This window comes from Cryptomeria japonica, chromosome 11 (genome assembly GCF_030272615.1).
Source record: "Cryptomeria japonica chromosome 11, Sugi_1.0, whole genome shotgun sequence".
In the NCBI taxonomy this organism is placed as follows: Eukaryota; Viridiplantae; Streptophyta; class Pinopsida; order Cupressales; family Cupressaceae; genus Cryptomeria; species Cryptomeria japonica.
In genome coordinates this window covers 546,510,720-546,534,894 of record NC_081415.1, presented here as the reverse complement: position 1 = coordinate 546,534,894, position 24,175 = coordinate 546,510,720, and the positions used below count along the sequence as shown (strand labels likewise).

At 36.3% G+C, this 24,175-nt stretch overlaps 1 pseudogene; it reads right to left on the bottom strand.

The window, feature by feature from the left end:
- Positions 1-4,473: 4,473 nt before the first annotated feature.
- LOC131051511 (uncharacterized) lies at positions 4,474-6,835 on the bottom strand (annotated as a pseudogene).
- Between the last annotated feature and the right edge of the window lie 17,340 nt (positions 6,836-24,175).

Sequence of the window (24,175 nt, the reverse complement as noted above, 5' to 3'; positions counted from 1 at the left end):
TACCACTTTACCCACAAGCATATCAACTCCTAAGAATTAAAGTGTGCTATTTCTCAAATGCAACAAAGGCCAGAATCATATTTGAAACGAATACCATTCAAAACCTCAACAAACTTGAGGATGACTCATATTTCTCTTACAACTCTTATGGTTGTGATGTTTGATTCAGTTCAAGAAATACTCAAGTTTCTCCTTTCAATGGATTGGGTGGGAGTTGTAGCTTCAAATTTGAAATTAAAACTTATCCCCCACGGTTTCATTAACAATGCACATTTTTAGGAATGATAAAGTATGTCCCATAATTTGCAGTGGAGTAGCAACTAGTTTAAATTTTATATGGTTTATGTGCTACTTGCTAACTCTAACTAACAATTGACTGTAATGACAACTATTTATGAAAATGCATATTGGGGGAATAGAACAGGTTGAGCAGCCCCCACATGCACAACACTAAGCAATCAATTCTTAAGTGTGTGTGATTTAAGCCAAGCCCCTTTCTAGAATTCATAGGCTGGGGTCCTATGGAGGGGTCTTCCTCAAAAATAGAGTTGGAGTTGTTGATAATTTTTAGGAATATTTTAAAGCTCATAGTACCATGAATTTTGTAATGCACTTCAACTTAAAAATTTAAGCTCTAAAAATTAAGGAAGCTGGTGGTCTCATGAATATAATACTTTTGTGTTCTATAGTGTGCACTATAAAATATTCATTTTCCCTCCAAAATTATTTTTTATTGGAAATCTAAACTTAGATGCTTGACAAATAGCACATAGCATCCCTAAACTAGTGGGACAATTTCTAGCTCTACCCCATTTTCACCCGCTTACCCCATGTTTACATGCTTAAATACTGAAAATAAGCTTTGAAAAAAAAGGGGTGCTAGAAATAAGCACCGGCTTATTGGAAAAAATTAACATGGCTTCACCATTTTTCCGCTGCCAGCCAGAATAAGTCAAACAGTTGCATAGGGACCAGCCCTTAAATATATAAGTATAAAATGTAAGAGCTTCTATTTTTAAGAAAAGATTCCAGATAATCCTATAGCACACTTTTTTCCCATCATAGAACCTCCTCTTTTAAAAGTAGAAGTTTAAACCTTTCCATAAAACAAAACCGCAGCCCTAAAAAGTCTAACTAGTGAATGGTCTTCCACTTTAATTGCTATTTTGCTTACGGCCATGAACTACAACTCTGTTCAATAATGCCCACAGGACGGACCATCCATATTGCACTACCAATTGCTACTTTCTAGGTTTATATATTATCATATTATGAAATCAAAAAATGCAAATATGTCATACATCTTTAACATTTTATTTTGATTCTGGGAGCAGATCCGTGCATAATTTAGAATTTTAACATATAATTACAAAATATTTATCAACGTTCTCATTGTTTTACATATATTTGTTCAAATATTTGCTCATGTGTTATCTAGAAAAACTCACTAAAGATTACGTAGCCTGCCCGATTACCTTCTCAAATATGTTAGTTTCTGCTGATCTTCTTGCCAATCTCTGATAATCCTCATCACTGACAAGGGTGATTGATCTGTTTCACACCATAACGAATCTCTGCCCTTCTCTGTTTAACAAGTGGGGAGACTTTTTGTGGTTTGGGGTTTACTGATACCTTCAAAAGAATTTGCCTTGAATACCTACACTCTATTTTTGTTTCTGATGACGATCTCCACTCTTGATTCTCTCTATTTATTTTATTTTACGTTTCTACCTGTAATAATTGGCCCTCGTCCTGTCTCTGTTCAAGAAGTGGGATCAGAACGGCTGCTTGTTTTCGATCTCTTGGCTAATAAGAACCTTGGCAAAATACTATCTCGTAAGTTTGTTCCACCTGAGTTTAAAATGAGGGTTATTTCATACTTGTTGCTCTTTAAGCAAATCAAGTGAATGCCATAAAACATTTGTTTCTAAATAGAAATAATTCACTTGAATGCATGGATATAGATCTGCAGCAGAGCAGGAATCTTGACTGGCTAAAGCGTTTGAAGATCATATATGGAGTAGCCTAGATTTTCATTTGGGAATAGACATCGAGATAGTAAAGAAAGTAATATTGTGTTCGATGAGAAAATGGAGCCAAGATATCAGATTTTAGCTTAGCAATATTGATTCAGCAAGATGAGAGTCATGTTGAAACAAGGCTTGTCAGAACATAGTAAGAATCTAATTATTGTATCACATACATTTATCTCTATATCACATAAGTTTATAGTATCTTTTAAATAAAAATGATATAATGGTTTGTTGGGTGGACATCTATTTGGAGTTCTAGATTTTTTATTAAGTAATTTTTAGAAGGGAAATATATTTTTGTTCTATTTGTATATCAGGTGACATTCTTTGTAGGTATGGAGACCTTACAAGTAGGAAATAAGGATGTAAGTAACAAAGCAATAATTGAAAGTTTCTCTAGTGAACAAGTTTTAAGATGCATTCATGTGTGGGTCTTTTGTGTACACAAATATATGCATTAGTTCAACCACCAATGACTAGTGTGCATGCAATGCGTTTTGAACTCTTTAATGATCAACTTATAGAATCCCTTAAATATTGCTTCTATCAACATTGCACAAGAAGATGTTTCATCATCTTATACATCAACATCTAGAACTCCAAGCACAACTTGAACTGGTTAACCACCAACTTGCTTAATATACCCATCTATTAATAGTGTAACATTAAGAAATTTGGGTCCTACATAATCTCATTTATTCATTATACTTAAAGTGTAATAGTAAATTTAACATCAAGTGGGTAGTGTTTTTTGTACTGTTATATGTAAAACATAATGTTTTACCATAACTCAATTGCATTATACATGAATCAATATTATTGACTCACACTCATGAGCAGTAGTTCACAAGAACCCATCTCTCATGAAACATAAATAGTTTACTTAACATTTATTGCATCTAAGTGATGCTCATATGGATCAATTGGAATGACTCAAAATTTATGTATTTGAATTATAATAGAATATCCTATAAATTTTTTATGAGATACTTCCACTATTGTAATGTTAAACAAATCTTCTACCATTAATCTTTAATATGATTCCAAAATATTCTCATAACTATTCACTATCGTGTTATTGCATTGACAAGAAATGCTTCTACCATTAATCTTTAATAATGATGCCAATATATTCTCATAACTATTCGCTATCATGTTATTGCATTGACAAGAAATGTTTTACAAATAAAAGGAAAATTATAATCTATTTGTATTGACATATTTATAATACTTCATTTTATGATATAGATGTATTAAAAAAATTATTTAAGTTTTATCTTTATAAAAAATAACTATATAAAGATAATATAAATTAATAAAATTGTCCTTTTGAAGGAAATAGATATTTAATGTTTAATGTATATGATTAAAGAACAATAATATATATTTTTCATAAATGAAGATTATGTTCTTACATATTATCTTTACAACATTAAAATGTTATTTAAGGTATTATGGTTTTTAAAAAATCCATAGTTTATCTAATGTTTAATTATTTGAAGTTTGAAAATACAACATCAAATTATTATTTTCAAAATATTTTATTCATAATGAGTTATTTGTATAAATTTTATTACAATTGAATATATATTACAATAATTAAAATTCATAAAATAAATATAATTATATTATTAATGAAAAATAAAATATTACAAAATGTTTAAGAAATTATTTTATATAGTAAGAAAACTAAAAACACCAAATTAAAATATTTGTGAAAAAATTTGATACATATAAGTTGAAAAGCCTTTTTTTTGTTATAATAGCTCCATATAATATGTATTATCATGAAGAGTCGTTTTTTATATCTATATGTGGACTCTAGAAGGTGGCTTTGTTGAAATGAACCAACTAGAAAAGGTTGTCAGTTCCTTACACTCTATAGACTATAGGGAGGATTTAAGACAATTTTTGAATTGTCTTAACTTAAAAAAAAACCTTATGTACTGTTTAAGCTAGTGTCTCAAATTATTGCCTCTTTAGAGACAACGTTTTAATCTCAGCTATTGTCTCTTTAGGACAATGTTTTAATCCCAGCTATTGTCTCTTTAGACACAATATGAAAAATATAGTAAAAGAAAGGAAAAATTATTTTAAATATTTTTTTAGTGTGGTTTTCAACATTCAATGTTTCCAAATATCAATAATACAATATTTACTGTAATTTTTTCAATATTTTGTTTCTTACAAAACATTCAACAAAAAAACATAACAAACTAACTTGACTAGAAATACCAGATTAATTGTAATTATTTCCAATATTCTGTGTCTTACAAAATCATGTAGGAGTTCCTCCACAACCAAAAAAAAAAACCATAAATATGGCATAACCATTAAAATGTGTTTGTACAATTATTGCATTTAAAGCTAAATGCTGGCATAGACTAGAAAAATAAAATAGGATCAGTTGATTTGCCTTTTATCCTTACTGTCATATACATTATTCAGTTATTAAATATTTATATTGAAACATCATATAGATTATTCTGTCATATACATTATTCTGTCGTTTCAGATACTCTAGGTCTTGTAAAGTCTCGGTATAACATCTGATTGACTCGTAAAGTGATGCTCGAGTAGTTATAGCTTCAATACAAGTTGGATCCAACGCAGGTGTCCTGTTGCAATCAACAATTGCATCTGCCAGATGACTAATAAGCAGCTGCACGATATGCATAGTATTCTGCTAAGAAACCCTGAGGCGTTCCTCTTTTTTTCAACAATAATTTTAGAGAAATGCCTTGCTGCCTCCATGTAATGGCCAACATCTAGTGCAGCCAAGCCAACTACTCTTCTTCTTAGCAACGTTTTGATGTTTCCAAGCATTTGGGTTACAGTTTCAGACTTAGAAATACTAATCTCCGAGAGTAACAATCTTCACTTCTGCTTATGCTTTTGTGTCTAAAGGCTGCAGAAGCAGCTCTTTTACCACTTTGAAGCAAGAGTAATGCATCTTCCATCATACACAAATGGCAGCAGGCTTGTCCAAGAACCAGGTGCTTCCATTCCTCTCGTTCAGCCCTCTTGGACACCTCTACAAACAGGAATGTTTTCAATTTGGATAAGACAAAACACTTGAAAACTTTTGCCAGTGATTGTTCAATTCTATTGTAGCTGTGAAGAAGCTCTACGCTCTCTCTTGACAGTGTTATACTTTCAGATGAATCTGTTTCTTTGCTAGAGATATTGTCCTCCAACATGTTTGCAACATCTTTGAATCTACGAAGATATAAGAGTGCCCTGGCTTTAAGCTCCAAAGCCTTCTCACATCTGGGCCACAATTGGAGAGCAACATCAAGGAGATTTATTGGTGAAAAGATATCAATTGATTCTTGGCTTTGAAGTATAAGTCAAGCTTTCCTTACATGCTTCTCTGCTAGTTGCATTGGTATTGAATTTGTCAGATTAAAACAAACATAAACATGGGAACAGACATCATCAATTAAATTTGAAATTTTTTATGTCTTTCTGCTACAATTTGCAATCCTCTATAGAAAAAGATTAAGCATTGTTAATCACATTTCAGTCTTATCTGACTAACAATCCTAAAATGCTTGGCCAGCTAGCCAAAGAATTTCTGACTGAATTATCTAGAAACAATGTTCTTCTCTGCAAACCTAGATTCAAAATTACATTTGATTGAAAAGGGTCGATTAGCATTATTGAAAAACACAACTGTAGAGCCTCAAGAGCTAGGTAACTTTTAGAAGAACAATATCACCAAAGCACAAAGAATGAAGTTGAAGTAAGAACACGGATTTTTTGCAGTACCCAGGTGATCAATATGTCATAACCAAATAAAGATTTATTTAGGACAATGTTGCCTATTTTTTGCCCTTCAAAACAAAATAGCTAAATAAGGCCCTGAATTTGACAAAGAGTTTGTTAGGGAGTTTTTCATGGAGCAAAGATGTTAAGGATCAAAATCCCGCCAGAGAGCAATATTCTGAGTCATGCAGGATTTCACGCACCATAAGAAGTACTCACAATGGTTTTGTGGAGTTGAGGGGCTATTTTCAGAATAGATTGAACGTGAAATATGTTTCCAGATTGAAGGGTAAAGCGTGAAAAGGGATGAACAAGCCTTGAAAATAACTATAAATGTGCCATGCAAAGAATATGCATCTCATCAGTCACAGACCAAGTTCGTTTATTCTCATGGTTCTTCTCTCATCTTGTTTGAAGAGGTATGGTAGTTTGCATATGCTGAAATGGTTTATTTTATTCCATTTCTGAGAGTATGTCCATGGTAAAGAGGGAACCGAACATAAATGCAGAGACTTCATGTTTTTTAAAACAGTCATGATAGATAAGTTTTGTATTGTCATGTTTTCTAAAGTCTAAAAATCCTAGATGATAGACAAAGACCTTGTGCAATGGTATGATGCATAAAGAACGAGAGGCATGACTGTAATCATAGTGAGGACAACATTTAATGTAGATTTGTTGATTTTATTGCAAACTCTGAAGTTCCATGCGAAAGAAGAGTCGTTAAGGACAAGGGCTGGCCTCAAGAATGTAGCAGAGTTTAGAAGCACGAACAATAAAGAGCCATCTACGATCATTAGAGACAATTCTTAAAAACAGCTACAGGAGATTTCTATCTAAAGGCAACCATGGCATTGAGTTAAAAAGAATGTCAAACTATCAAGGTCAAAGTGCATTGAGATAATCAATACAATGAAATATGAGTTCAGAGGACCATCTGGAGACTAACACCCTGAGCACTTCACATATTATCGGACCTAATGAGTGCCTTACCCATGCTGATTTTGAAACAGTGTGGACAGTGAACAGTCCATCATGACTGTCACGGGTCAAATAGATAGAAGGTTGCAGTAATGGCAATCTGAGACAGAAAATAGTTGGCAGTTAAAATGTAAAAGAAAAGTCATAAAAGTATAGAGGGCTTGTAGAGAGATCATTCTAGCATTTGCAGCTATAAAGAAAAGATCATAGTCCACTGAGCAACAGACCCAATAGGAAAATAGCGTGAACAATCTTGCATCAATCAAGATAAATATGTAGTCCATCATCACAGTACTAGAAGAAAGTAAGTGATCAGTCAAAGGACATAAGCCCACAAGCCACAGAGCACAGAACAGTCCATTAAAATAGAGGAATGGACTGTACAAGGAGTAGCAAGTGTACATTCCCAACAATATTGACAAGATTGAAAATGCGGCCATATCTGAAAAGACAGTCATAAGCAGCAGAAATTCAGTCCATACAATAAGCAATTACCAAGCTTTTTGTAGGTTAAGATAAAGCAATGTTCCACGGAGATGCTCCCCCCAATAAAAACCCGCCTATCCTGTACTTAGGCGGACGTTTTCAAGACTTGGGGATTTGGGGAAGCGTCCCCCCACAGCACCACCACTTCCGCCACCTCTGTCATGGACACCGCTGTGTTGCTTGCTATATGTCACATGTCGTTACATGCTAATTGCAACCTTTAACTTCATGAAAACTAGTCAACCTTTCATGGGACACTCACAGAGATGTTATATTGCAGATTTTGCCTTGAAGATTTCAATTCATCTCAATTGTTTATATCAGCACCAACACTCCACCGCCATCCCCCACCGTCCTCTCCAAATTTAATACCTTGATCCCCACATCCCCCAGTTAGGAAACTCCGTGGAATATTGAGATAAAGTGCCACCTTAAGAAAGAGTCTCAATCACTGCTCATAGGATGTTAAAGCAATGATGCTAAAGTGTAGCGGGTATGTAAGCAAATAACAATGACATACTGCAATGACAGTGATAGACATGATCATCACACCCAGTTAGAAAAGAGCAGGTACAACTCAGATGTGCAGTCACTGAAGGACTTGAAGACAATGGTCTTAGTCAACGTAGCAACATCTCCAAAGGGATATTGAAAGAATGCACTCCAAATAGATTTAAAGGGGTACAAACAGATACTTGAATGTGTTTCATAGAAACCACAGTAATTTTGTGACAAAAGGCCCAGAACACAGTCCTTCTCCATACAATCAAATGCAAAAAGAAACAGTATGAAATTCATTGACAGGGGTCAAAGATGCCATGAAAGGAATAGTGGAAGAGTCAAGAATAGTTTCCAGAGTCTTTTAGAAGCTGACATTCAGAGCATATGAGAAAGGGTTGTCTTTCTTGCTGTCAAGGAGGAATGAACGTGAAGAAGGATGTGAAAAGATTACTTTTTAAGAGAACAGAGGTATGACATAGTCTAATAAAGATCAGATCACAAGGAAATAATGAGGACTATCCAAGGCTTCAAGGATAGCAAATGAACTAATAAAGAAAAAGTACTAAAGTAAAAACTCAACCAAGGACCACTCTACCAAAATCACTCATTAGAAAAATCTCAAAGCAAAGTGATAAACACAATCTTAAAGGCACTTCAACTCCCTAATCGAACTTAAAGCATCATAATAAAAATATACAACTCAAACAAATACAATGGGAAGAACTCAACCATTGACCAGTCAACCACAATGAAACAAAAGACGGGGGGAAGAAACTCTTAAGACGCCACAGCCCATTGAAACAATAGCTTACGAGTAGGACTCTCCTAATGCAACATAATCCACTAATTCTCCCAATGCAAAACAACTAGCTTAATAGAGACCAAGCAAATGAATGGAATTTTTGGCGCTTCATAGTCTCAAGACAAAAGAATCAGGTAAGGAAGAGGTAGAAGAATATGCAAGCTATAAAGCAGAAGTAATCAGAATGAAGGAAAAAAACCATAGATTGCAGGTAGCAGAAAAGAAACAGGTATATGCCATCAAAAACTTTCTTAGCATAAAGACTTTTAATGCACATAACCAAGGTCCTTGTTGAAAAACCCTAACCTTATTTTAAAATGTATGGTAAGTGTTAACTAGACCAATGTTAACAAATTAATTTAAAAAATACTTAAGAAAGTCCAATGCAAAAACCATCATCCTAGTAACTACTAAAAAGAGTAAACAATGCCTGCAAGAAGTAGAGAAACGCCTAAAAATAAGAACCATCTTCAACATTAAATTTCCACCATAGCATCAGATGCCTCTCGTTAGTAAAATATTTCAGAGGTTATGTTTATAATAAAATATAAAGAGATAGGAAATCTCAATTTGTTCCATCAAGTAGCATGGTAAATCATAAAATTTTAGCATGTTGTCCTTATAGCTCACTCATGACAAAGAAAAATATACAACAGAATTATATTGCTAGACAAGGTTCAAAATTAGTAGTCATCAATTACTAATACTATGTTGCTACAAAGAGAATCTTACAAATGCTTTAAATGTAGGTCGATGAGCAGCCATCTCATACATGCGACAACCTGCTCAAGAATGGTCGTAATAAATAAGCAGAATAAGAAAGCTTAAAGAATGTAAACACTAAGTCAGTATGCATCACCTAGCGATCCGATATCAGATTTAAAACCATAACGAATATCAGCAAGAAGTTCTGGGCACATCATGTTCGGAGTTCCCACCACCTGCAGAACTTAGATATTTGTCAAAAACCTGAAAAATTTTGATTTTTGTATCTTTTTATTTATAAAATCTACTTATTAATTGATTTCCACTATCTGATATATAAGAGCACAAACTTATATGCACAGGCTAGTTTATGGAAAGCTTAAAAAATGTAAACACTAAGTCATTATGCTTCACCTAGTGATCAGATATCAGATTTAAAACCATAAGGAATATCATCAAGAAGTTCTGGGCACATGTAGTTCGGAGTGCCCACCACCTGCAGAGTTTTGTCAAAAACCTTGAAAATTTTGATTTCTGTATCATTTTATTTCTAAAATCTACATATTAATTGATTTCCACTATCTGATATAAAAGAGCACAAAATTATATGCACAGGCTAAATTATGATAAGAAAAGTGGCCAGTTACTTCCAACTGTTGACAAAACTTCTTAACAAAACTATTATATCCATCATTAGCACTTCACCAATTTTAAAGAAATGAAATTTTCAAGTTTTTACATTGTAACCCTACTAGTTACAATTATTTGCAATGTTAGTTGACATGAATGGCCCCACTTTAACTCTCTTCTATTCAGTTTTAGTAAACAATTCTTTCAGTCTCTTAGCTAGATGTACCAATCAAGATCATTTACATATATCTTTACATTTTATCTATATAACATTTTTTTCCTCACTGTACATAACTGTCAGTTTCAATGTACTTAATGCTTTGGTCATACATTAACTGCTTAATACAACAGTTTACATACATGGCTAGCACTAAAAATATATTCAAACTAGAAAAAAACTAAAAGCTATTATGGTTTACCAAGCCATCAGATCTTAGCAACAGACCTTATTACCCACAACTCATTGCATATAAATGAATGGATCGCTTCTTCACATAACATATGTTTTGATCCTTCTCTTACATAGAAGAGCTGATCAATATTATTCAATATTTTTACCACTACCTACATGGATAATTAGAAGCGGATTTAGCTCGACCATGTTTCATTCATCCTTTCCCTGCATAACTGGAACTAATTCTCTCAATCTTGTCCTCACAACTTCATTTCTAGGCCAATGATGTAATAAGTAAAATATATAATTATAGTAGTGATACTTTTAAAGCACATGGTTCAACATTGCAACAAATGTTGAGATATATAAACAAATATGTGAGCCAAATTTATCAAAATCTTTTCTATGACATCAAATAGTGTTTACCAAGGAATGATGACAAGATTGATAAAAGGGGAATAAAGTGAGAGAGGATCCAGTTTATTATTGTAAGATGCTATGTGAAGAAAAGGAAGGGGCGTGAGAAACTTAGAAGACAAACCAAAAAAATGATCTTTTGGTGGAATGATTGTCTAGGATTAATGGAAAATTACAGACAGAGGCTATCTTCCAAGCACAGTTAATACTTCATAAGTGAAAGAGTGGTAATAAAGCTTACGTAGGGAACAAGCAAGAAGAAGGGCTTAAGAGATGGGAGATAACAAGGCATGGTTTAAAGCCAGTTACGTTATAGATCCAAGGGGATAAGTGACATACTCAAGCAGAAAAGATGCATATTACTAAGGCTATATGAGGGGCGCTCTATGAGGAACTAGTCATTAGCATACTCTGCTAAATGGGAGAAAAGGAAGTGCATACTAGGTAGGCGAGCAGGTAAAGAACATTTTAGTCTATCAGGGTGAAGGAACAAATGGTTAGTTTGGGAAGCGGGAGATGAGAAGAAAGCAATCGTGACATAAAAGCAAAGACAGAACTGGAAGAAAAGAATATGAATCAAATATTCCAAACAAAATGATTTCAAATTATATTGTCAAGGTGTCCATGTCCCTTACATCTTCCACTACTTCTATTAGACTTTTGTATTACAAGATATATACATCATTAGTAACATTGATTTTGTACTTCAACATCTTGCACAATTGTAAATATTCACAATACTTTTCTCGATAATTATGCTTTAATATCGACATCTTAGTCAATTAAAAATATCACATCAGAAGAAATTCTTTTATAGCACAGGTATCAGTATTGAGATCATCTAAATGTCACTCCGGTAAAACTTTTTTAATAAAATTAGCATATTGAAAAATTTTATTAGATTTGTTGGAATTTATTGTCCTAGCCACCCAAACAGACCCCAATGGATATCTCCCCACCTACCTGTCAAGAGAGAGCTGAAGCAAGAACAGCCCAGAGAAGATTTGGTTGGGATCTCCATCTCAACAGCCCTTGACATGAACTGCAGATTGGCAGTGGAAATTAATTCGGTAAGTAAGCTTTTGAATTTGAAATTCAGGGGGGAATTTTTGAATGGACAGCAAAGTGACAAAAGGAGAGAACATTATCCAGTCATATGTAAGAGATCTCCAGCAGAGACAAGTGCAGCTCTAGAGTGAGTGCAAAGAATAGGAACAGCAGCAGCAACCTATGTGTTTGTGTGTCGTTTGTTAGTTGAGCAAGATAGCTCCTGATTGTTTGTGTTGTCAGTAGAGTAGTGATTGTTCCTCAGCTCCAAGTGTGCATTGTAGTGAGCTCAGAGAAGCTCCATTTTGTGTAGTACAGAGCAGATCCTAATCACTGCCTGTGGTTTGTAATTTGTTTTATGTATTTTCCAGACAGTTTGATAGAAAGCAAATATAGTTTGCATGTCTCCTTATGTGTTTTGAATTTATTCTTGTGGGTGTGTTCCCAGCTATTTGAGAATTGAGACAGCAGTCTTTGTGTGCATTGTTTGGGCCTGGGAATTTATTGTCCTCGCCACCCAAACAGGTCCCCAATGGATATTTTCCCCACCTACCTGTTAGGAGAGCTGATGCAATACAGCCTGGAGAAAGATTGGCTCAGATTTTGGGATCCCCATTTGACCTGCTCCTGACGCGAATAGAAGAAGACTGCAAAGAATTAAATGAAGGTAGTTGTGAGTTTGAAATTGGAATTTTGGGGGGGAATTTTGAATGGACATCATAGTGACAAAAGGAGAGAACATTCTTCAGTCAATTAGAAGTTCAGAGAGATCAGTAGATCAGAGAGAAGTGCAGCTCCAAAGTGAGTGCAAAGAATAGGAACAACTACAGCCTGTGTGTTTGTGTCCTTTGTCAGTTGAGCAAGATAGCTCCTGACTAATTGAGTTGCCAATTGAGCAGTGATTGCTCCTGACTATATGTAGCTCCAAGTGAGCATTGTAGTGAGCTCAGAGAAGCTCCATTTTGTGTAGAACAAAGTAGCTCCTGATCGCTGCCTGTAAGATTATAAATTTGTAATTAGTGGTTACAATTTGTTTTCTTTTATGTATTTTCTAGCTAGTTAATAGATAGCAAGAATGTTTGCATGTCTCCTTCTATGTTTTTGAATTTATTCATGTGGGTGTGTTCCCACCTGTTTGGAAATTGAGACAACATTCTCTGTATGCATCATTTTTGGGTCCGCCTAGCTTGAGATATTTTTGATCTCTCCACATGGTATCAAAGTTGTGGAGCCTAAATCCTTGTGAGAAGGGCTTTTGTATTTTCTGGGTGTTTGAGTTTTGTGTAGGAGACATGACTAGAGATGAAGGAAAGAGCTAGCACCAACCTTTGTCCTTTAATGAACAAAATTATGATGTTTGGGCCAAGAAGATGAAGACCATCATGGTTGCAAATGATTTGTGGGAACTTTGTGCAACTGGGCTTGTGGATAGTACTGATATAGCTCAGTATGTTGCCCTCACAAACAATCAAAAGAGCCAGTTGAGGGAAACAAGAAGAAAAGATGCTAAGGCATTGAGTTTGATCGAAGCAGCCTTGACAGAGGTGGTATTTCCTAGAATAGCAGTAGCTAACTATGCTAAGGAAGCATGGGAAATCCTATAAACCAGTTACAAGGGGACTGATAAAGTCAGATTGGTGAAGCTCCAAATGCTTAGAAGAGATTTTGAGACTCTTCAAATGAAGGACAGTGAGTCAATTTCAAATTTTCATACAAGAGTCTCTAATTTTTTGAGCCAGCTATGGAAAAATGGAGAAACCATGGAGGAGCAGAGGATTGTTGAGAAAATCCTCTGAAGTTTGCCATCAAATTTTGATGCAATAGTGATTGCCATTGAAGAGGCAAAGGACTTGTCAGTATTGAGAGTTGATGAGTTGATGGGTTCTCTTCAAACCTATGAGCAGCGCCCAAATAGGTCTACTACTTCTTCCCAAGAGCAAGCTTTCAAATCTCAAGCCAATGCAAGAGGCAAGGGGAGAGGAAGAAATGGTAGGAGTTTAAGAGGCAGAGGCTGTGGCAATGAAGAAATCTCAAGAAGAGAAAATATCCAAGAGGGAGGGAACAACTCTCAAAATAACTCCAAACAAGGCAAGAAGAACAACAACTCAAATCTGAGGTATGACAAGAGCAATATTGAATTCTTTAACTGTCACAACTTTAGGCATTATGCAAGGGATTGTTTGAAAAAGCAAGGTAACTAGCCAAAGCAGAGTGCTAATGTAGTTGATGTGAATGTGGGTGAAAGTAATCAATCCACAACTTTCATTATGTGCAACATTGGTGAAGAAGGCAGCCCTGAAGTTTGGTACTTGGATAGCAGTTGTAGTAACCACATGAGTGGTAATGCGAGTTTGTTCTCATTTATTGACAAGAATGTCAAGTCTAAGATCAAAATGGGGAACAATGGAATAGTTCCAATTATAGGAAGAGGATCTATTATGATTCGCACCAAGCAAGGTGAGAAGAAGGAAATTAAGACTGTTTATTTTGCCATAGGCATTAAACATAATCTCATGAGTATTGGTCAATTGATCCAAAATGGATACAAATTGTTGATGGAGAAAGGCGAGTGTGTCATTTTTACAAAGATGGCAGTAAGAAAGTAGTTGCAGCAGTTCAAATGACAAAGAATGGGATGTTTCCTTTGAGAATAGAGACGTATTTCTCTTCTTAGTCTAGTGTTGCACCTCCCAGGCAAGCTTGTACAGCAGTTCAAGGCCCTCAAGAATGGCATTGAAGACCCTTCCAAGCTATGGAATCTCAGGTATGGACATTTGGGTTATGCTGGTTTTTGTTTATTGTCTAAGAAAAGAATGGTAGATGGTTTTCCATTTATTGAAGAGCCTAGTAGCAAGTGTGAGGCTTGCATTTTGGGTAAGAAACATAGGCTTCCTTTTCAAAAAGGCAACTCAAGAAGGGCAAAAGCACCATTGGACCTGGTACATAGTGGTTTGGTTGGCCCTATGCAAACCATATCTATTGGTAGCAGCCAATATTTTATGACCTTTATTGATGATTTCAACTGTAAGACATGGGTTTATTTTTTGAAGCATAAATCTAAAGCTTTTGATAAGATTTTGTGTTCAAAGCCAAAGATGAAAAGGAGAGTGGACATTGCATAAAGGTCCTAAAGTCAAACCATGGAGGAGAGTATACCTCCAATGCTTTTGTGAGTTTTTGCAAAAAAAATGGTATAAAGGAGCTAACAGCTACATATACTCCGCAACAAAATGGTGTGGCTGAGAGAAAGAATAGAACCATTGTTGAGATGGAAAGGAGCATGCTTAAGGCAAAGCGATTGCCAAATGAATATTGGGGTGAGGATGTAGCAACAGTAGTGTATTTGATAAATAGAAGTCCAACCAAGGCGGTTTGTGACAAGATTCTGCAAGAGGCGTGATCTAAGTGCAAGTGGATGGTTGAGTACCTTTGAGTGTTTGGGTGTGTGGCATATGCTCGTGTTCCAAAGGAGAAGAGGCAAAAATTGGATGACAAGGGTGTGAAATGCATTTTCACGAGCTATAGTGTTGAGTCCAAGGCATATAGATTGTACAACCTCATCACCAAGAAGATCATCATAAGTAGAGATGTTGAGTTCTTGAAGAATGATTCATGGGATGGCTCGGTGGATACCTCTTCGTCCACCTCACAAAGTGTGCCCATTGATGATGATGATGAGTATGAAGATCGAGAAGAAGCTCCTGATAGCTCCTAATGCGGACAGGTAGTCAAGAAGACTGCCATAGAATTCTCAGAGTTTAGTGAGCACTAGACAGTTCTGGACAGCTCTTGAGAGCTCTCGACAGCTCCGGATGGCTCCTGACAAAAATAGGCAGAAAGGCAAGAAGCTAGAGGTAGCCACAGAATCGGCTCCTAAATGCTCCCGATGGTACAGATTAGACTCTATGCAGAAGAGCGGCAATAGTAATGAGAGTTTATACCCCACTCTCACCTCCCTAATGCTAAAGAAGACCAAGAGTCTAAGGGAGATCTACCAAGATGAAAGGTATGATGATGGGTTTGATGAAAATGTAAACTTTACATTATTTTCTCATAGTGATCCGATTTATTTTGAGGATGCTATCAAGGAGGAGAAATGGTGTGAGGCCATGGATGAGGAAATAGAAGCAATAGAGAGGAATGACACTTGGGAGTTAACTGATTTGCCTCCCAACAAGAAAGTCATTGGGGTTAAATGGGTCTACAAGACCAAGAGCAATGTCGAAGGAAGAATAGAGTGCCATAAGGAAATATTAGTAGTCAAGGGGTACGAACAATAGTATGGGAGAGATTATGATGAGACGTATGCCCCCGTTGCAAGAATGGAGACCATGCAGGTAGTCATATGTATTGTAGCCCAGCACAAATGGAAAGTATTTCGAGTCATGAAGGCAAGGTATATAAGCTGAAAAATGCTCTTTATGGGCTGAAGCAAGCTCCACGGGCATGGTACAACAAGATTGACTCATATTTGATGAGCAATGGCTTTGGCAAAAGTGATGGTGAGCCCACTCTTTACATCAAGGCAACTAATGGTAAGATTCTCATTGTTATCTTGTATGTTGATGATTTAGTTTTCACTGGGGATGATGATTTCCTCATTGTTGATTTTGAAGAAGTCATTAAAAGAGAGTTTGAGATGACAAATTTAGGTCTCTTAAGATTTTTTCTAGGCACAGAAGTGAAACAAATGAATGATGGTATTTTTATCTCTCAAGAAAGATATGCTAATGAGATCTTGAAGAGATTCAGAATGTATGGTAGCAAGCATGCACCAACACCAACAACCATAGGTCTTAAGTTGAGCAAGGAAGATTATAGCAGCAGTGTTGATTTGACCAGGTATAAGAGTTTGGTTGGAAGTTTAATGTATTTGAGAGCAACTAGACCTAATATAATTCATGCAATGAGTTTGATTTCTAGATTTATGGAGAATCTGAAGTACACTCATTATCAAGCAGGTAAGAGAATCCTAAGGTATGTGAATGGCCCCAAGGGATATGCCACTTTGTATAATGTTGTGAGTAATTTTAGGCTGGTTGGTTACACAGATAGTAATTAGGTAGGAAGTTTGGATGATAGGAAGAGCACATCTGGGTATGTGTTTCATATGGGTTTGGGTGTAATCTCATGGGCTTCTAAGAAGCAACCCATTATTACCCTATCAACAGCTGAGACTGAGTATATAGCAGCGAATACAGTAGCATGGCAGGCCATTTGGCTGAGAAGAATCTTGGCAAATTTGAAAGAAGAACAAGAATATGGAACAACAATCTTTTGTGAGAATGTTTGATCAATTTCATTGAGCAAAAACCCTGTGTTTCATGGAAGAAGAAAGCACATTGAAATTAGGTATCACTTTATTATAAGTTTAGTTGATAATGGTGAAATAAAATTGGAGTTTTGTAGGTCTAAGCAGCAACTAACAGACATATTCACCAAGTTGTTGATTAGAGACAACTTTGTGCACCTAAGGAGAAATATGGGCGTAGTCAATTTGACTTTTGATTGAGTTTGTTGGCTTAGGACAAAGGGGGAGTTTTGGAATTTATTGTCCTAGCCACCCAAACAGCCCCCAACGGATATTTTCTCCACCTACCTGTCAGGAGACCTGATGCAATACAACCTGGAGAAAGATTGGCTTAGATTTTGGGATCCCCATTTGATCTGCTCCTTACGTGAACAACAAAAGACTGTAGAGAATTAAATGAAGGTAGTTGTGAGTTTGAAATTGGAATTTCTAGGGGGGATTTTGAATGGACAACATAGTGACAAAAGGAGAGAGCATTCTCCAGTCAGTTAGAAGTTTAGAGAGATCAATAGATCAGAGAGAAGTGCAGCTCCAGAGTGAGTGCAGAGAATAGGAACAACATCAACCTGTGTGTTTGTGTGTCATTTGTCAGTTGAGCAAGATATCTCCTTACTATTTGTGTTGCTAGTTGAGTAGTGCTTTCTCTTGACTGTGTGTAGCTCCAAGTGATCATTGTAGTGAGCTCAGAGAAGCTCCATTTTGTATAGAACAGAGAAGCTCTTGGTCGCTCCCTGTAGGATTATAAATTTATAGTTAGTGGTTAAAATTTGTTTTATTTTATGTATTTTCCAACCAATTAATAGAAAGCGGGAATGCTTACATGTCTCCTTTTGTGTTTTTGAATTTATTCTTGTGGGTGTGTTTCCAGCTATTTGGGAATTGAGATAGTAGTCTCTGTGTGCATCATTTTTGGGTCTGCCCAGCTTGAGATATTTTTTATCTCTCCACAAGATTCATAAAAAGTGTCCAAGGTGATGAATACTAAGAGGGGGGGGTGAATTAGTATACAAAAAATTATTGAACTCAAACACTTTAACAGTTTAGCAGTAAACCGATAAAATGGTTTTACAAACAAACCGGTTAACACAAATGCAAACCAAACAGCAAATAAGGCATTCACCCACAGAAGAACAATCACCATAACACAAGAGATTTTGACGTGGAAACCCAAATGGGAAAAACCACGGTGAGATGAAACTCACAAGTAACTATCTGCAGAATAGTAACCAGACCGGTTAAGGTCATACAATGTTCTTTACCAGAACAGATTTTGTTAGGAATCTCAATCTCTATTAGGAGATAAGTCCAATTAAAGGCTACCTTGTGAGAGGATTTCAGATCCATAGTTGTGAACCACCTTGTTAGAGGATTTACAAAGGCTCTGCCAAGCCTACCCGGTTAAGGGTTTCAATACTTGTCGAAGATGTAAGTAATCAACAAGTGAGTGACCTAAATACTAGCACAGTATGCTTGGTTAGATCCTTGATAGCTCATTATTAATGCATTTTAGCATTACTTCAGTCTTCAGACACTTCACACTCTGTTTCTTCACACAGCCCTATTCTCCTTCTGTAATCACACATACACCAATCTCAACAATCACCTTAAACCCTAACAACAACTAAAACCCTAGACATGGTGTCCTTATAAAGGAATCTGATTTCATGTCGGTCCAATAGGGTTACATTGCAAGTTCCTAGGTTCAATGTATCTAGACACATTTGGTAACACGACACAAAATCACCGCCAAAGTGTCGGTGGATGGTAACTCATCACAAAAATAATACCGGTTGGTAACTCATCACAGAGTATTGCCAGTTCATACATTTACTGATTACTGGTTGGTAACTCAGAGTAATACCGGTTCAGTTATTAAAAAGATTACCAGTTGAAAAAAATGAAGACTGGGAAAAATGATAACTGTAGCTTTAGTTCCTTCGATCCGTTCCACTTGAGATCCTTGAACCGCTTGAGGTCTTGATGCCGCTTGGGTCTTCATACTGCTTGAGATCGGTAAACACTTTTCTGCATAACACTGATAGTCTCAAGACTGCTACATGATACCAATTAGGAACAAATACCGATTGAGCATAACTCATTCCTACCAAAAGTGATCTCAAAGCTAGTGTGTGTCCATCAATGACAATCACAACATAATCATCAAAAATGCCAACAATCTCCCCTTTTGGCATTGATGGCAACACTTAGGAAAATTTTTGACAACTAAGTGTTTTACAAAAAAAATGCCATAATCAAAATTACTCCCCCTAAGCATATACACTATCCCTTTGCAGAAAATACAATGTATACTACTCCCTTATAGAACATAGCATGCATCAAAATTTTAAATACCAGAATACTACTCCCCCTTTGCCAACAATGACAAAGTACAGCTAAAAAACCCTGTTTCCATTAAAATAATAAGTGTTTATGACAATAAAGAGTGAAACTTGTCAAAAATTAATTTAAAGTCCTGCATAAATTGCTTCATGGATAAGGACCATGACTCAAGCAATGAGGTAGCAACCTCACTCTCTGTTTGCATCTGATAGACTTGTTCTTCCACGCCATCCAAGGTACTCATCTCTTGAGTGACTGATAGGGCATCCATATTGAGATAGCATTTCTGGAGAATTTCCAGTCGTGGAAGTAGAACCAGTTGAAGTTCCTACAAATCTTGAGTCCGGTTGCTGATCTCTAACTCTATTCTTGCAGTCTGGAGTTGAAACCAGTGAACGGTTTGCCCATAAGCGATGAAGGAATCATATGGTGGCTTGAAGGTGCTTATGTATGACTGCAAGTCAGATTGTATCTTTTCTTTCTATGCAAGCACATCATCATAGAAGAGATGGGGTTGGCATATCTTACTGAGCAGTAGATTCCCCTCATCCAGAGCATCCCTTATATCTTTTTGTGCTTTCTGTAGATCGGACCGGAGCTCATTTAACTTCGTCACCAAGGAAGTGTTCAGAGCCTTCTGATGCTTCTTTTGTGCACTGGCTTTAGCCACATCTTCTAGGCATTTCACCTGGTCTTCTACAACTGTGCATAAGAGTTTGAGTTGTGCCAGAGAGGAATCAGTACTTGGGAGATTGGTACCGGGAATCAAACTAGTAAGTGTTTCCACCACAGTTTGAATAACATCTTTTTCCCTTTTCCTCCTTAGCGCTTCCAGTCATTCTTTGGCAAGCTTAATGCTTTGCAACAGCTCCGTTCCATTTGCAAATTGGAGGTCAACGGGACTGGTAATGTCAGCCGATTTGGCTTGACTACCGGTTGCCTTTGGGGTCCCCACCTGTGTGCCCTGTGTCGCTTCCTCCTTCTCTTTGGCTCTTAGCTTATCTTCTTCTACCTTCTTTTGCTCCTCTACTTCTTGCTTTCTTTTCTCTTCTTCTTTCTTCTTCTCTTCTTCTTTGCGCTTCTTTTCTTCTTCATCCTTCTTCTTCTTCTCCTCTTCCTGCTTCTTCTTCTCTTTTGCATTTCTCTTCTCCTCTTCCTGCTTCCTCTTCTCCTCTTCCTTTCTCTTTTCTTCTTCCTGTCGTTTCTCTTCTTCTTTCTTTTCTTCTTCCTTCTCCTTCTTCTTTTCCTCTTGTTTCTTCTTCTCCTCTTCTTTTCTTTTCTTTTCCTCTTCTCGTTTCCTCTTCTCCTCCTCTTTTCTCTTTTCTTCCTCTTTTCTCTTTTCCTCTTCTTCTGCCTATTTCTTCTTCCTGTTGCTTCTTCTCTTTCTCCGCTTGCTCCTTGGCAGCCTTTTCTTTGTCCTATTTTTCCTGTCCTGCCACTTCTGATGGTGTACCTGAAGTGACATTTTCACCATTCAAGGCATCAACATCAATAGGGTCCATTTGATCAGTGACTGGTTCTCCTTCACTGTCATATACCTCATCCGGTTTATTGGTTGCCGGTTCTTGCTCAGCTTTCCTGTTGGCTTCAGCCACTTGATGCAACCTTAAAGCAGCTTGGGCATGAGAGTGGGTATCTTTTACCACTTCAGGAACTTTTCCTTCCAGCAACAAGAGTCTCCTTCTTCTCATGAAGAAGAGGCCTTTGTATTTTTCCATAACTTCATAAAGTTCTGAATTTGACATATTCAGAAAATATTGTGCAAATATTTCCTCTCTTATTTCTTGTTCCTTCTCTATGGCAATGTGCCATTTGTTATCTAAAGAATTATATAAAGAATCCGGTGTCACGGATCTAATTTCTGATGGTGACTAGTCATTAACACATAAATATTGAATGACTTCCTATTCAACTTCCTCTTTCTCATTGTCATTGAAATCATCAAAATATTCTTGCAAACAATAATCATATAATAAATACCATCCACATGACACCAAGATTTGTACGTGGAAAACCCGATAAAGGGAAAAACCAAAGTGGGAAGCCTACCCACGGTCAGATAATACTTCTACAGTAAGAATATGAATTACAATTGAGGGGTCTGCACTTGCAGGAAGGCCAATAGCCTTGAGCGCACTACTCATCACAAAAGGAGCCTCACTGACTACAATCCGGAGAAGTGTTAAACTCCAAAAGATAGCATCTCCTATGCCTAAGTATAGTTTCAATTTAAGCTCAATACCGGAGGACTAAATCCTCTTACATACACCCAATTCGATCTCCAATGATCGACCAACTCCTCTGCCTGTATGATATTACATTATTCACACATTACATTCTTTGACCATGACCTCTAACATAACCATGATGATCTACAATGAGATCTTACATCTATATATACAAACCCTCGAACATAAACAATCAGGTCAGCCACCAGACAATAGACCAATTACAAACCATGTCAGCCTTAGACCAAACAAATAATATCCAACACATAAGACATCTCGGAAACACATCGAGAGGTCCAATCCACATGTTACATTAAAGTCGGTCCATAGCCTAGATCAACCGGGACCCAGTATAGGTCCACACGCTATAGTAATGATCTCCATCCGCCAAGTCTTGAACATGATCACCAATAGCATCCTGAAACTCCACTAGAAGCTGCACCAATACCACTTATGCAATTCATCAAAAGCTCTGTCGGTGAAACCCTCACTAGAACCAGAAATTAAGCTTCTAAGCAAACAGGATAGCATCTGATCAACAGACCAAAACCAACTGACCAAATATGAGCATGAGTGTCATGAACAAGCCAATTCCATCACCAAACTATATCGGAGCCTATCAAATCATGTCAGATCCAAATCAACCAGAAACCACTCAACCTGTCGGGACCAGAAGGGTGTCGATAAAGCATCCAAACAGCCAGTGTTGGCATCAATGACAAAACATCAATGCAACACATAATCAATTCCACCAAATGGCCAACAATCTCCCCCATTGGCATTGATGGCAACACTAGATGTAAAAAACATCTAAGTAATAAGAAATGCCAAACAAGTCTCCCCCAATAGAAGACAACCAATACTCTCCCACATATAGATCTGGATGTCAATATCTCTCCCTTTACTTTTCTTATTCATATCTCCCCTCCTATGATTTTTTTCTTCTTCCTTTATCTTTTTCACATCAATATCTATCCCCCTTTGACATCAATTGCAGAAATCTGACAAAAAAATCAAAGCAAGAACATAAACCATTGAATCACAAAACTAACTACTCGCCCTGAGCAGTAGCATCCCACATCAGTGCTGGAATGAATAGTATCTCTGATAATGCATGTCGGGCTGATGTCAAACCGCATCAATCAAGTCTCTACCAGAGGGGCAGAAACCCCCAATCTGTCTCTCAGGTACTCAAATGATTCCTTGGGCAAAGGTTTAGTGAAAATATCTGCAATCTGGTCTTTAGTGTTCACATAAACTAGTCTAACTTCATTTTCTTCCATCTTTTCTTTCAAAAAGTTATACTTGATAGATATGTGCTTTGTTTTAGAATGAAATACCGGATTCTTTGATATATCAATAGTAGCAAAGTTATCACAGTGAATAACTACCGGTGCATCACAATTCACCTTTATATCCTTCAACATTTGCTTCATCCATAAAACTTGTGTACAGTTAGTAGCAGCAACAACATATTTAGCTTCAACAGTAGATAAAGAAGTACATGATTGTTTCTTGTTGATCCATGAAACCAACTTCTTTCCAAGAAAGAAAGCTCCACCGAAAGTGTTTTTTCGGTCATCAACATCTCCAGCCCAATCAGCATCTGTATATGCACATAAAGTAAAGTTATCATCCTTAGGGTACCACAAGCCATATTCTGATGTACCTTGCAAGTATCTAAAAATCCTTTTCACCGCAATCTCATGATTTTCTATAGGATCACTTTGAAATCTTGAAACAATACAAACAACATTCATAATGTTAGGTCTAGTCTGAGTCAAATAAAGTAGACCTCCAATCATAGATTTGTATCTTGTAGGATTTACCGATGTAGAAACATCTTTTCTTGTCAATTTCTCACTTGTACACATATGAGTACTTACCGATTTTAAATCTCCCATACCAAATTTCTTCAACAATTCCTTAGCATATTTAGTTTGACAAAATAAAATACCTTTATCAGTCTGAGTAATATGTAAACCTAAGAAAAATTTCATCTCACCAATCATAGACATTTCAAATTCTTTCTCCATATTCTTAAAAAATTCTATGCACAACTTATCTTCACCTCCAAAAAAAATGTCATCAACAAATACTTCAATAATCAGTATATCATCATTGGTGATCTTATAATATAAATTGATCTCAGCACTGCCTTTAGTAAAACCAAGCTTCAAAAGATATTTATCCAACCTTGCATACCAAGCTCTAGGTGCTTGTTTCAATCCATATAAAGCTTTTTTTAACTTGCAAACCATATTTGTATCATTTGATAGTGAAAAACCATCAGGTTGCTCAATATAAATTTCCTCATCAAGATCCCCATTCAAAAATACATATTTAACATCCATCTGATAAACCTTGTAGTTTTTATAAGCAGCATAGGCAAGAAATAATCTTACAACTTCAATCCTAGCTACAGGTGCAAAAGTCTCTCCATAATCAATTCCTTCCTTCTGAGAATATCATTTACAAACCAATCTAACCTTATTCCTTATAACTTGAGCATCCTCATTCAATTTATTCCTA